This window comes from Silene latifolia, chromosome 11 (assembly GCF_048544455.1).
Source record: "Silene latifolia isolate original U9 population chromosome 11, ASM4854445v1, whole genome shotgun sequence".
Classification (NCBI taxonomy): domain Eukaryota; kingdom Viridiplantae; phylum Streptophyta; class Magnoliopsida; order Caryophyllales; family Caryophyllaceae; genus Silene; species Silene latifolia.
In genome coordinates, this window is record NC_133536.1 from 19,542,390 (window position 1) to 19,555,526 (window position 13,137).

Below are 13,137 nucleotides of genomic sequence, written 5' to 3' on the forward strand. Positions count from 1 at the left end.
GTACTAAGTCTCCTTCTTTGATGTTTCTTGGCCTAACTCTTTTGTTGAATGCTCGTTTGATACGTGCTTGATATGTTTGGACATTATGCAAGGCGCGTAGCCTACGTTCATCCAGGAGGATGAGTTCTTCATACTTATCCCTCTTCCAATCGGCTTCAGGGATTTGACTTTCGAGTAAAATGCGTAATGATGGTATTTCCAGCTCGACTGGTTGTACGGCCTCCATTCCATAGGTTAAATAGAAAGGAGTAGCCCCAGTGGGCGTCCTAACTGATGTACGATATCCCCATAAAGCAAAGGGTATCTTGCTTGGCCAATCTCTATAGTTGTCAGTCATTTTCTTGAGAATTGTGACAACGTTCTTGTTTGCCGCCTCTACCGCGCCGTTAGTCTGTGGTCTGTAGGGCGAAGAGTGGTGATGCTTAATCTTATATTTGGCTAGCAATTGCTCGGTTTCAGCTTGGAAGTGTGACCCATTATCGCTGATGATCTCATGTGGGCAACCATATCGACAGATGATGTTGTTTTGTATGAATTTTGCCACATTTTTAGCCGTAAGGGCAGTGTAGGAAGCCGCTTCTACCCACTTGGTGAAGTAGTCAATTGCTACTAGAATGAAACAGTGACCTCCTGTCCCGGCTGGGGTTATCTTCCCGATTATGTCAATTCCCCATGCGGAGAATGGCCAAGGAGATGTCATCGTGTATAGCAACGAAGGAGGGACATGTTGCACATTCCCGAAGATTTGACAATTGTGGCAGTGTCTCACGTATTTGATGCAATCAGATTCCATGGTGGTCCAATAATACCCTAAGCGTGTGATTTTCTTCGCCATCATGGGCCCACTCATGTGAGGACCGCATTCTCCGTCGTGGACTTCTTCCATCACCTTTCGTGCCTGTGAATGATCAAGGCAACGTAGGACTACACCAAGAGGTGTTCTTTTGTATAACTCTCCTTGCATCAGAATGTATTGGGAAGCTAAAAGGCGTATGGCGTGTTGTCCCCTCTTGCCCATATCCGGTGGATAGGTACCATTAAGCTTGAAATTCAGGATCGCTTGGAACCAGGGTTCCTGTGCGATTTCTTCTTCATCGGTGATTTGATGGACATAAGCTGGTTCTGATCGTCGTTCGATACACAAAGGCATTTCTACCATGTGATCTGGCATATTTATCAAAGATGCAAGTTTCGCAAGAGCGTCTGCAAATTGATTTTCCTCTCGAGGTAGGTGTAAGTAGGTTACGTGATCGAAGAATTGAGCCACTTGGTCTATCCTAGCTTGATAGGGCGCGAGGCTTTCGCTTCGGATTTTCCAGGATCCTGTAACTTGGTTGATGATCAGCGATGAATCCCCATGTACTCGGAGGTTTTTGATGCCTAAGCTTACTGCCGCTTGTAGTCCGATGAGGCAAGCTTCATACTCTGCAGCGTTGTTTGTCACCTCGAAGTCGAGTTTGACAGCAATCGGTGTATGCTCACCTTCAGGAGAAATGAGCAACACTCCTATTCCGAATCCTCTTAAATTTGATGCTCCATCAAAGTATAGATCCCAAGAGTCTATGTCTGTTTGAAGTATATCCTCGTCGGGAAATGACCAAGTGTCTATGGTTTGTGCGTCGTTGATAGGATTTTCTGCGAAGAATTCGGCGACGGCGCGACCTTTTATGACTTTTAGTGGTACATATTTGAGGTCGAATTCTGAGAGCATCAGAGTCCACCTTGCAAGACGTCCGTTGAGGACGGGTTTCTCGAAGAGGTATTTGACTGGATCCATTTTGGAATATATCTTGACTGAGTAGCTAAGCATGTAGTGACGTAGCTTCTTCGTTGCCCACACAAGAGCGAGGCATGTCTTTTCGAGTTGTGAGTACTTGCACTCATATTCTAAGAACTTCTTACTTAGATAGTAAATAGCTCTTTCTTCACTTCCTACGGTTTGAGCCAGCATAGCACCCATGGCGCTTTCGATTCTTGTGAGATATAAACCAAGAGGTTGATCTCGTTGCGGTGGCATGAGCACTGGTGGTTTAGCCAATATCTCCTTGATTCGGTCAAACGCCTTTTGACAATCATCATCCCACATGGTGTGGTCTGTTTTCTTGAGTTTCTTGAAGATAGGCTCGCAAATCATGGTAAGTTTCGATATGAATCGACTTATATATTGTACCTTTCCCAGGAATCCTCTGACTTCTTTTTCTGTTTGAGGTTGTGGCATTTCGATCAGAGCTTTGATTTTTGAGGGATCTATTTCTATACCGCGTTGGCTGACGACATATCCCAGGAGTTTTCCGGATGTTACCCCAAATGTGCATTTCTGAGGATTGAGTCTCATGTTGTACTTTCGTAGCCTTGCGAAGAACTTGCGAAGGTTTGCAATGTGTCCCTCTCTTTCCTTGGATTTGACGATCATGTCATCTACATATACCTCCACTTCTTTGTGCATCATGTCATGTAGGAGTGTAGTTGCGGTGCGTTGGTATATAGCTCCGGCGTTGATCAATCCGAATGGCATTACTGTATAGCAATATGTTCCCCATTGGGTGACGAATGCGGTTTTGTGCATATCTTCCATGGCCATCTTGATTTGGTTATAACCCGCATATCCATCCATGAAGGATAGTAATGCGTGGTCTGCAGTGTTGTCCACCAATATGTCAATGTGAGGTAGAGGGAAGTCATCTTTCGGACTCGCTTTGTTTAAGTCCCTGAAGTCAACACAAACACGGATTCTCCCATCCTTTTTGGGTTCGGGTACTATGTTAGCTACCCAGTCAGAGTACTCGGAAACTTTGATGAACCCGGCTTTGAATTGCTTATCAACTTCTTCCTTAATCTTTAGAGCCCATTCTGTTCTTATTCGTCGAAGCTTCATTTCTGAGTTTGAAACCCGGCTTAATCGGAATCCTATGTTCGGCGATATCCCTGTCGATCCCTGGCATGTCTTTGTAGGACCAAGCGAAAACGTCTTTGATTTCATTTAGGAGGTCTATGAAATCGGCCCTTTTCGGTAGAGCTCAAGGTAGTCCCTATCCTAAGTTCTTTGGGCTCTAATTCGGTTCCTACGTTGATGGGTTCGGTATCCTCTATTACTGGTCCCCCTTCCCTTTCCTGTAATATTTCTTTGGCTACGTAGGGAGGTATTTCGGTTAAGTCTGGGTCTTGGTCATCCTCAGTATCATCATAAACAGAATTGCACTCGAAAGAACACAGAGAGTAAGCAGAACCTGATTTATTCATATTAAGATTTGAGTAAAGTTGAAACAAAGAAGCCAACTGATCCATGGTCAGTGGCGGTAAAGGAACGATAATGGGGCATTCCCGAACTACCGTGACTACTCGATGCTAGGCTAGGAGAAACGAAGGGAGTGGGGATGACAACAGGAGTAGACTCTCTAATGACTTCTCTAGACTCCGACTCTGACTCTGATTCCGACTCCGACTCGAACTCGTCGTCTTCTGGTTCTCCTTTGAACATCTCTCCTTCTCCAGTAGTGAGCTTGAAGAGCCTTCCTTGGTTGTTGGTCCACTTGATAGATTTTCTCCATCCTTTCTGTTGCTTTGTGTCGATTTCTGTGATCAATGCGGTGGGGTTGAAGCGATCGTCCTGAAGTATCATAGTAATGATCTCATCCTGCGCGGCCCTAATGAATCGGTCCTCTCCAAATAATAGACTAACGGCTTGTTCGTCGAAGCAAGGTGCTTGACGGATTTTGACGGTAGGAACCGTTTCGGGAGGAATGAAGTAGCAATCGTGAAAGATCTCGATTCCGGCTAACTTCCTCTCAAGATAATGCCAAGGTTCGGGAAATCCGTGAAAGAGTTCTGAACTTCCTTCTTGAACGAAGTATCCATTTAAGGTGGGGAGATATGGCCTCATTTGGACTCCTACGTACTTGCGATTTTGGACTTGAGCGAGCATTTCGAGAACTTCTTCAGCTGTGGGTTTGTATCCTAGCCCAAGTGGTATCCTTGTCGAGTTGCCTTTCTTGTATGGTGCAAAGGTGTTCTTCCGAACTGGGTTTAAAGGCATTCCAGGGAAGTATCCCTGATTCTTGAGTATGTGGTTGACCACCAAGTTGGAGTAGGGATTATAGTACAAGGGCGCCAACTCACTTTCTATAACGTTCACACTTTGGAAGCCCCCAAGTTCGTATATGGGATCCGCAAGGACTTGATTGTTTGATTGCTTCTCAATTATTACTTTGATAGGTGACGAAGTGATCGTCACAACTTTGCCATTAAGTGGGATCTTGATCTTTTGGTGAAGGGTGGATGTTACCGCTTTGGAAGCGTGAATCCAAGGCCTTCCCAGAAGTATGTTGAATGAAGTTTCGATGTCCACTATTTAGAAGTTGACTTTTCGCTCGATTGGTCTCGTGGCCATGGTTAGGCTAGTAAGTCCAACCACTTTTCATCGTGTACCGTCATATGCACGTACACCTTGATTGGTGGGAGTCCAATCTGACTCTTTCATGCCTAGTTTATATGCCGTTTTGAGGGGTATGACGTTGACCATGAGCCATCATCTACCAAAGTCATTGGCACATTCTTCTTTAGACAAATGACGGTGATGTATAGAGCAAGGTTGTGACTAGCGCCAAAAGGTGGCAAGTCTTCATCTGAGAAAGTAATAGGATTACTTAGCTTCGGTGATTCTTGGAAGACCAAGTTGACTACATCTTCGGGAGTAGAGTTATGCGCTACATTCAATTTGGCCAAAGCTTGCAGTAAAGCTTGGCGATGCGGAAATGAGCTTGCCACTAGTTGCCAGACTGAAAGATCAGCCTTGGTTTTCTGTAATTGCTTGAGCAAATGATCAGTGGGGTCGTCTTCGTTGTCATTTGGTGTGATGACATTGGTTGGACCGTTTTGAGTGGTGCTTTGATATGGGCGACCCGAACGAGTTAGGTGATCCACATCTTGGTCTTCACCATTTTGGACTATTTCCTTTACCAAAGAGTTTTCAATGAGATATTCGTCTTCATCGTCATCGGCCCAAACTCCATTGATTGCAGCTAGTTCCTTCATCCTCATGATGTCACTTTCTAGTTGTATGATTTGATCGACTAGCTTATCGACCACGGTGACTACTTCATGCATAGTGGCATTTTGAGAGAAGGTCAATGGTACACGTTCTTTAGGCGTTGCATTGGGATCACGTAAGGTCGTTACCATGTTTTCTAGCTCCCACACTTGTCTATCCACACTCCTTGCCCATGCGATGAAGTCGGAAATGGTAGGGGAGATGGTAGAGTAGAGTCTTTCTTTCTCAATTGCATGAATTTCATTTTCGGTGGGAGAAATGAGATGTGATCAATCTAAGGTAGATGCGTCACTTGTAATCACTAGAACTCCAAGAGGATTCTGAGTGTTGTTGGGCTTACCTCCTGGTGGAATTGGAAGTCGACCATCTTCAATCATATCCCGAAGCACGTGTTTCAACTTGTAGCATTTTTCCGTGTCATGCCCCTTGCCCCTATGGTATTCACGGTGGAATTTTCATCCCAGAATTTGGACTTCCTTTCAGGTTCGGGAGTAGGCCCAATGGGTTGGAGTTTACCTTGCTTCATTAGTCTTTTTAGAGCGTTGGAGTACGTATCTCCAAGGTTTGTGAACTTCCTTGGTGGGCTAGTTTTCTTGGATGGCTCGAGAAGGTTAACTTCGTCGGTCTTGCTAGTAGAGCCGTATGAACGACTCGTGGACCCTTGATATCCTCGACCTACCGTTTTGGACAAGAGTCCTTTACGGATGTCGTCTTCAATTCGTGTCCCTAGTACAGTTAAGTCCTTGAAGGTCTTGATGTTTTGATATCTCAAATGGTTGGCATATATGGGCTTGAGATTGTCCACAAACTTTTCTACAAGAGTAGCCTCATCCGGGCGTTCAACTAGTTGGGTACTAGTCTTCCTCCACCTACTTAGAAAGTCGGTGAATCCTTCTTTGTCATTTTGGGTAAGAACCTCTAGAGTGCGCATGTTGACTTGGATCTCGGCATTATCCGCGTATTGTTTCGAGAACTCGATTGCGGCGTCCTCCCAAGTAGCGACCTTTTTGTGATCTAAAGTGTAGAACCATTGCTTTGGGATGGTGTCAAGAGATGAAGGAAAGATCCTTAAGAACATCTCGTGTTTGATGCCTTTGATAGACATGTAGTCCTTGAAGGCGCGGATGTGGTTCAAAGGGTTCTCATGTCCTTTAAACTTAGGGATATCCGTCATGCTAAAGTTAGTGGGCAATTTGGAATTGACGGCTTCATACTTACGATTGTTCTCCCTGTAAATGTCATCCCCCTTAAGGTACATCAATTGCTCCTCTAGGTATTGGAGTCTTTTCTCACCGGTTGTTCCTAGGACAGGATTCTCATCTTTAGACTCGTCATCGGAAAATTGTAGCACTCCACCTTTAGGGGGGGGGGGTAGCTTTCCCTCTACATCAAAGATACGGCCTTCGATAAGCTCAAGGCGGTCATAGGTTTGTTCTTGGGTGATTTGCATTTGGGCTATCGCGGCCAGGATTCGATCATTACTTTCTTGAATTTGCTGGAGGTTTGTTTCATCACTTGACCCAGGCATCTTGGAAACTGGATAAGAGATCGGCGACGAATCAAAACACGATCGACCATTCTATCACACTTGCTAAAAGAGGAAAAGCTTTGACTCGTGAAGTGGGTGTGTGCCACTTGTGTTGAGTGAGTTTTGAAGAAGGACAGGGTCTTTGAAAATGTGTTCCTAGTCAACTGTAGTGTAGTTGTAGGAGTGGACTCGAAGTGAGGTTTTGAAATGGGCTTGTGGCCCGAATTTTGACTTGACAAACGGACAGAGTTTTGACCGGATTTTGCGCTAATTAAAGGCCTACTTTTTTTTTTTCGAAATTTTGCTTAAAAATAAGGATTTTGATTTTTTGAAAATTCGTCATGGTTTTGTTTAGAAGTGGCGATCACGTAAGATTTACACATTTATACAAGCATTATAACGGGATGCTGAGTGCATTTAAAAGGGTTTTGGTTTAAAGGGTGGGTTGCCATACCGAACCATCAAACCCGAAGTCTGTGGAGAGGCTCGTGCCGAACAAGAGTAAGGCCGATTCCTAGTCCATTTCCTCAAGTAGTGAAGGCCCTTGATACAAACAAGAGTAAGCATCATGGTATGGATGACGTCAATCGCTATCCATCCTTAGGCCCAAATAAGAATTAGGACCGTTTAGACGGGACGATTGGTCGAATGGGTTGGGTTGGGCCTAGGAAGGCCGAATAAACGGTCTAGGAAGACCGAGTTATGAAAACCGACAATTGTCTTGTACAAACTTATTCCCTAACCTTGTTCAAGTTTCACCCTTGGCTACACGTAAGTGTATTATCCCAGCGAGTCGCCAAACCGGACGGCGGGCCGCCACGGGGCGCTTGGTGAGAAACGGGGAACAAGCGTTGCATTTTGTAAGGAGTCGCCACCAATTTTTATGGGAAATTGGAACCGTTCGAATACCTCGTGTCATGTCAAGACACAAAGTAGTGACATGAACACTAAGCAATCGTTACCCTTAGCATTCTATGTCTAGAATGACTCTCGTGGATGCCAATGAACACGGGTGCTCACGGAGATCTGGAGTAAGGGGTGAGGGTACGTATTAGGAAGCTCTTTTGATCGAACACCTAATCCCGCCCGCCTCGATAGCGGCCTCTACTAATGATTAGGGAAGTTATTCGTACTTGATATATCGTCGGCTATATGCATGCAATGCAACATCCATAGATTAATCCTAGCATGTGAAGATTTAACTAAGTCGGTTGACATGTAATTAGCAAACAATTGGGTCGAAGTTGGATTTAATGTTCATTTACATGTGAGAAACATACAAATAATACAAGAAATAATGATAAATACAATAAAGAAAATTACAATAATTACATTGGATAGGGCGATTTATGTCGAAAATACCGCTAAAACGGATGATTTGAGAAAAAGGAATAAAAGAATAAAATACGAATGAATGTATGATACTACGATTAGTAGTTAGTTAACACATAAGCTAATTAAACTAGGTCAAGGCGAAAACGGAATTCGGGGACAGAAATCATCCTGGAACAGTAGCGACAAGATCGCCCTCTGAAGAGCGCGGCGATTCTTTGCGTCTCATTCCAAGGGTGAGTTCTGGCCGTAGTTTGCCGAATCGCAAATCGTTAAGGTTAATTGTTAATTTTAAGGATTGATTAGATATAATTACTCGGATGAAAGTGGTTAATAGATTATTTAACATGTGAATTAGTCATAAAAACAAAGAAAACATGAATGAGACGGAATTAAACGGATTAATTATGTGAAGGGACGATGTTAATGAATGATTAATTAGTGACATCGGTGAATGGAACAAACTAAACATGATGAATTGATGACAAATTAATGACGAATTAATGGATAAACAGATGAAAACTATATCAATGACGAATTCCAGAAACTCAATATGAACAAATTGAATCTCTAAAATCCGGGTTTGAGTTTAATGACGAAAACCCGTAAATATGGATTATTTAGGATTTAAGGTCGGACTTATGATGATTAAAACATATTAATGATGAATAAATTATATACATGTGAATTATTGAACTATCATGTGAGAGGATTAAAGACAAACATACGAAAACAAATAAGAAAGACGGAATAACAGAGGACGAAGAAGAAGAAAAGAAGCGAGAATCTGCGCGGCCCTCACGAAGAGGCGCAGCAGGAACTGCGCTCCTTCGAAGAGGCGCAGCAGTTGCTGCGTCTTTTCTCGACGTCTGTCTACTGGAAATCCGCAAAAACAGGTTTTAACAAAGGGTTTTAGAAATCGATTTTAACGGTATTCTCGACATAAACCTTACAATGATGATACGATAAATAAAAATACAATAAATAAAAGAGGATTATACACCCTCAGACTTACATGTTGACGGAACGAGATGAACTACGAATCGACTAGTGAATGCTCGACGCGAATGCAAGGAAAGAGTGCCCTCGTAAGAGGAAAACGATTGATTAATTAAGATTGATTGAGTGTAGTTGGTCAAATTGGTCGGTCATGCAACGGAAAGGCTGGTACCCGGAAAGATCCGAGCTTACGTGGTCGGAAGTCCAAGCACGTAGGCGCCAATTAGTAAGAACGAAGTCTAGAATGCAAAGGGAGAAGAGAAGGGCGGACACTCGCGTGAGAAATATGAGGAACGAAAGCTCCTATTTATACTAATCACGTGAAGGAATAGGGTTTCGGAGACTCTTTGGAAGTGAATCTCGGAAAGATATAAAAAAGATACGTAAATCATGCAAAGAAGGGCACGGGAAGAGGCGCAGCGATCATCGCGTCTCTTGGAAGAGGCGCAAAGACTGCTTTGCGTCTGTTCCCGAGAGGTTTCCTCCTGCTGAAGAAAGATTTCCGCGTTTGAGTTATGGTAGGACGGAAATAATTCGATTATCTTTTGAAATTTACGGGATATTATTTGCCAAAAGATAAAATTTGTGAAATATGGAATAGAAATATCCGGAACATTCCAGAACATTCTGACTCGGGATTTAACAGCTATCAGAAAATGGAGACGGTTTTTGACCCGGACTCCGAATGTACTCTAATTACTGCCAAAACGACCGTATCAGGACGTAGATGACAACTAAGAGGTAGACATTAATATTTGAGCAATCACTTGACGATAATCTTACGAACTGTCACAAATCGTTCCGCGAATCAAACATGCGGCCCAATCATCACCGGGTGGTTTGCGGGAGGTGCAGAAACGAGGTGTCTACAATCATCTGTCTACTAGGACATCTTTTGACACTGTTTGCTGTAAAAGAGACCCCTCTTGAGGCACGATGACTTGGAGAATTGATCTAAGATCTTTGTCATTGTCCGGACCGAGTACTAGCTATACTTAGAGGAATAAAGGAAGGGTGGCATCTTGGAAGAGAAGCCCCCAGGATGAGAAGATGGCTCTGGAATTCGGTAAAAAGGAGGCTGGGCGACAATAAGGAGCCCCCAGTATAGAGGTGTTGGTTGTGGAAAGGATGGTTATGAAATGGAAAGGGATGGTTGATAATTGAGGTTGAATGTTTATGGTTGGTGTGATTAATAATTGAGGTTGGAAGCTTATAATTATGATGATCGTGTCCTTGAGAGAAAGTTTATAATTAGGATGGATGATAATTGGGGTTGAAAGTTGGGAGGGTTGTGTCCTTGAGGACTGCCTACGTATTCACGTGAAGTGAAATCAAACCAGATCGTAGTTCTGAGGTTTGGTTAATTTTGTTTGGGTGTTGTGGTTGTATCCTTCTTGTGTAAGAAAGGACTGCCTACGTATCCACCTGAAAAGGTGAAATCAAACCATGCTCGTAGTTCAAGTGTGTGCCTAAGCTATGTTGTTAGGACCTTAAAGTGCAGGGGTCACAAGGGTAATATTCCTTTGGTGACTCGAAGAATTGATTTGAGATAACTCCCTATGATCATAGACCAAAGAGGTATAACTAATTTTGTAAAAATTTCCTTGTCATGTGAGCACACTTAGTGGACCCTAAGGATGAATATGGGTATGTACCGTTCTGGGTAGCAAAGTATTGAAGACTCTGTGTATGGGTCAAGGTGAAACTGGATTGGATATTTGGAATGTGGAGCTCGGAAATAAGAGGCTTTGATGAAACAAATCTCTGGAGCTTGATTTTGTGGAGTTAAGGCTTAATGGTGTTATGGCTTGTAATGTGGCTTGGAAATGGGGTCTCTTGGCTTGATGTAGCCTGAGCACATAAAGGTAGGTTAAAATGAAGTGGGATCAAGTTTCCATGTCTTGGCCCTAAAGGATGGGTATATTTGACAAGCTTGAGAGGATTCTCAAAATTCCTAACTATCTCCCTGTAACGGTCTCGAGAAGGACTTAGGGTGTGATGATGTGTGAAAGGCTAAGTGGGGGTGCTAGCTAACCATCTTCATTAATTTCTTGATTCTATATAGACTTCGGCATTATTCTATATAGCATTTGACTTCAGGCTTGTTCTTGATTCAGACTCGGATTCTTGGTCTAGAATATATCTCGGCCTTTGCTCAGATTCTTGATTCAGGTTTTTCAGGATAACTTTGTCTTTGGATATTGACTTGCTTGATTGAGCCTTGTTCTTTTGACTCTTTTGTCTTGGATATTGATCTTTGGTCGTTTCTCCTGATTGAGCCTTTTGTCTTTGGTCATGGTATTGTCTTGGATTTGATTGCTACCATGGATTTGGGTTAGACTAGCACCTTTGGTGTGAAACGGGTTGGTCTTTAGTAACACGGGTTGTTTATTGTGGGGAATGGGCTTGCCTTCCGTCATGGATTGTTAACAAGGGAGACGGTCTAGATTCGTCCTAGAATCTCTTGAGATATGCTCGTCCTAGACTAGGGTTATATTGTGGTTTCTATTGCCAGACATGGAATAGGTAAAGAAAGAACACGGAGTTTCAGGTCCTCTACAACATAGAATGGAACATCGTCTAAGCGCACTCACATCGACTTGGAACGTGTGGTTGTTGTTGTTCATTTTTTAAAATGTCTCAAATCAATTCTTGTTGTCACAGGAAAAGGAAGAGATATGAAGAATATGTGGATTGAAAAGTGTATTTTTATTGAAATGGATGATGAATGTATTTAACATAGAGTCGAGAAGACATGTGACTCGTGGGACAGCCCCCAGGTTGTCACTAGGAATGGAAATGGACACGAAGAAAGTTACTAGAACAAATATGAGATAGAAAGCCTAAAACTCGGACTCGGACTCGGACTTTGACTCGATCCTAGAACTAGACTCGTAATCACCGGCCCACGCTTGAACATTTTCTCTTCCAGCAACGGGCTTCGACATCTGACTTTGAGCATTCACCCATTTGAGCACCCCATCCTCATCATTAGGAATATTGGAAGGATAATAGTCAAGAAGAGTTTCTTGATAAGTGGTATATCCATGAGGATTGCCTAACTTGTCGTGTGAGTTAAAGGTTGAGGGGGACAACTTCCCACTTTCAATCATATCCTGGATCATATGCTTCAACAAAAGCATGCTTCAGATCATGTCCCCTACCACGATGATATTGGCAATATGCATTACTGTTCCATCTAGGTAGTATGTTTTCAGGGTCTGGAGTTGGACCGATTAGGTGTATTTTGCCCTGTGATACTAACATTTGTAGCGCCGCCGCATAGGTGATGCCAAGGTTAGCGAATTCTTTAGCAGCCCGTCCTGGTCTTCTGGGTGAAACTTCCATGAGTTTAGCCCTATCACACTTAATGTCATCTTGAGCAAAGGTCGATACATGATACTTGCCATTCTCGATATTATCTTGGATGATATTCTTTAGTTTGTAGCAATTCTCGGTGTCATGCCCCCTTCCTCTATGGTATTGACAATACGAATTGCCATCCCAAAACTTAGACTTCCTTTCCGGATCTGGGGTGGGCCCTATTGGTTGAAGAAGACCTAGAGAGGATAATTGGTTCAAGGCTAGGGCGTACGGTATGCCTAGACTTGTGAATGACCTGGGAGAGTTCTTTGACAAAGGCTCCATGAGGTTGACTTTGTTGATTTTGATGCTTGGATTGGAAGAACTAGAGATAAGTGTCTCGTTTGTTGCTTTAGGACTGTCAGGTTGAGGGTTTGTCTGGACACTTTTCATTTTGGCATCAAGCTTCTTACCCATTTCAACAAACTGGTTCTCCATGTTGGAAAGTCGAGAATTTAGGCTATCAATAGTCCCCTCCATTTTGGCAAATCTATTGTTGAAGGCAATGGAAAGCATGAGCATTCCATTTTGGATATCTTCGTCTTCGAGGACATTGATCTCTTCATCGTTACGAGGATTGAGGAGATGAGAACAATCCAGAGATGTTTCTTCGTCATGTTTAATGATATTGGACCCAAGAGGGTCGGTCTTCTTGGATTTCTTGGCGGAAGGTGGCACAGGAAGCTTGCCCTCTTCAATCATGTCTTGGATAATATGCTTTAGACAAAAACATTCCTCCGTATCGTGTCCCCTACCTCTATGGTACTGACAATATGAATTGCCCTTCCATCTAGGGAATATCTTTTCGGGATCCGGGGTTGGGCCAATTGGATGAAGTTTCCCTTGGGAAACTAGTCTTTGTAGAGCT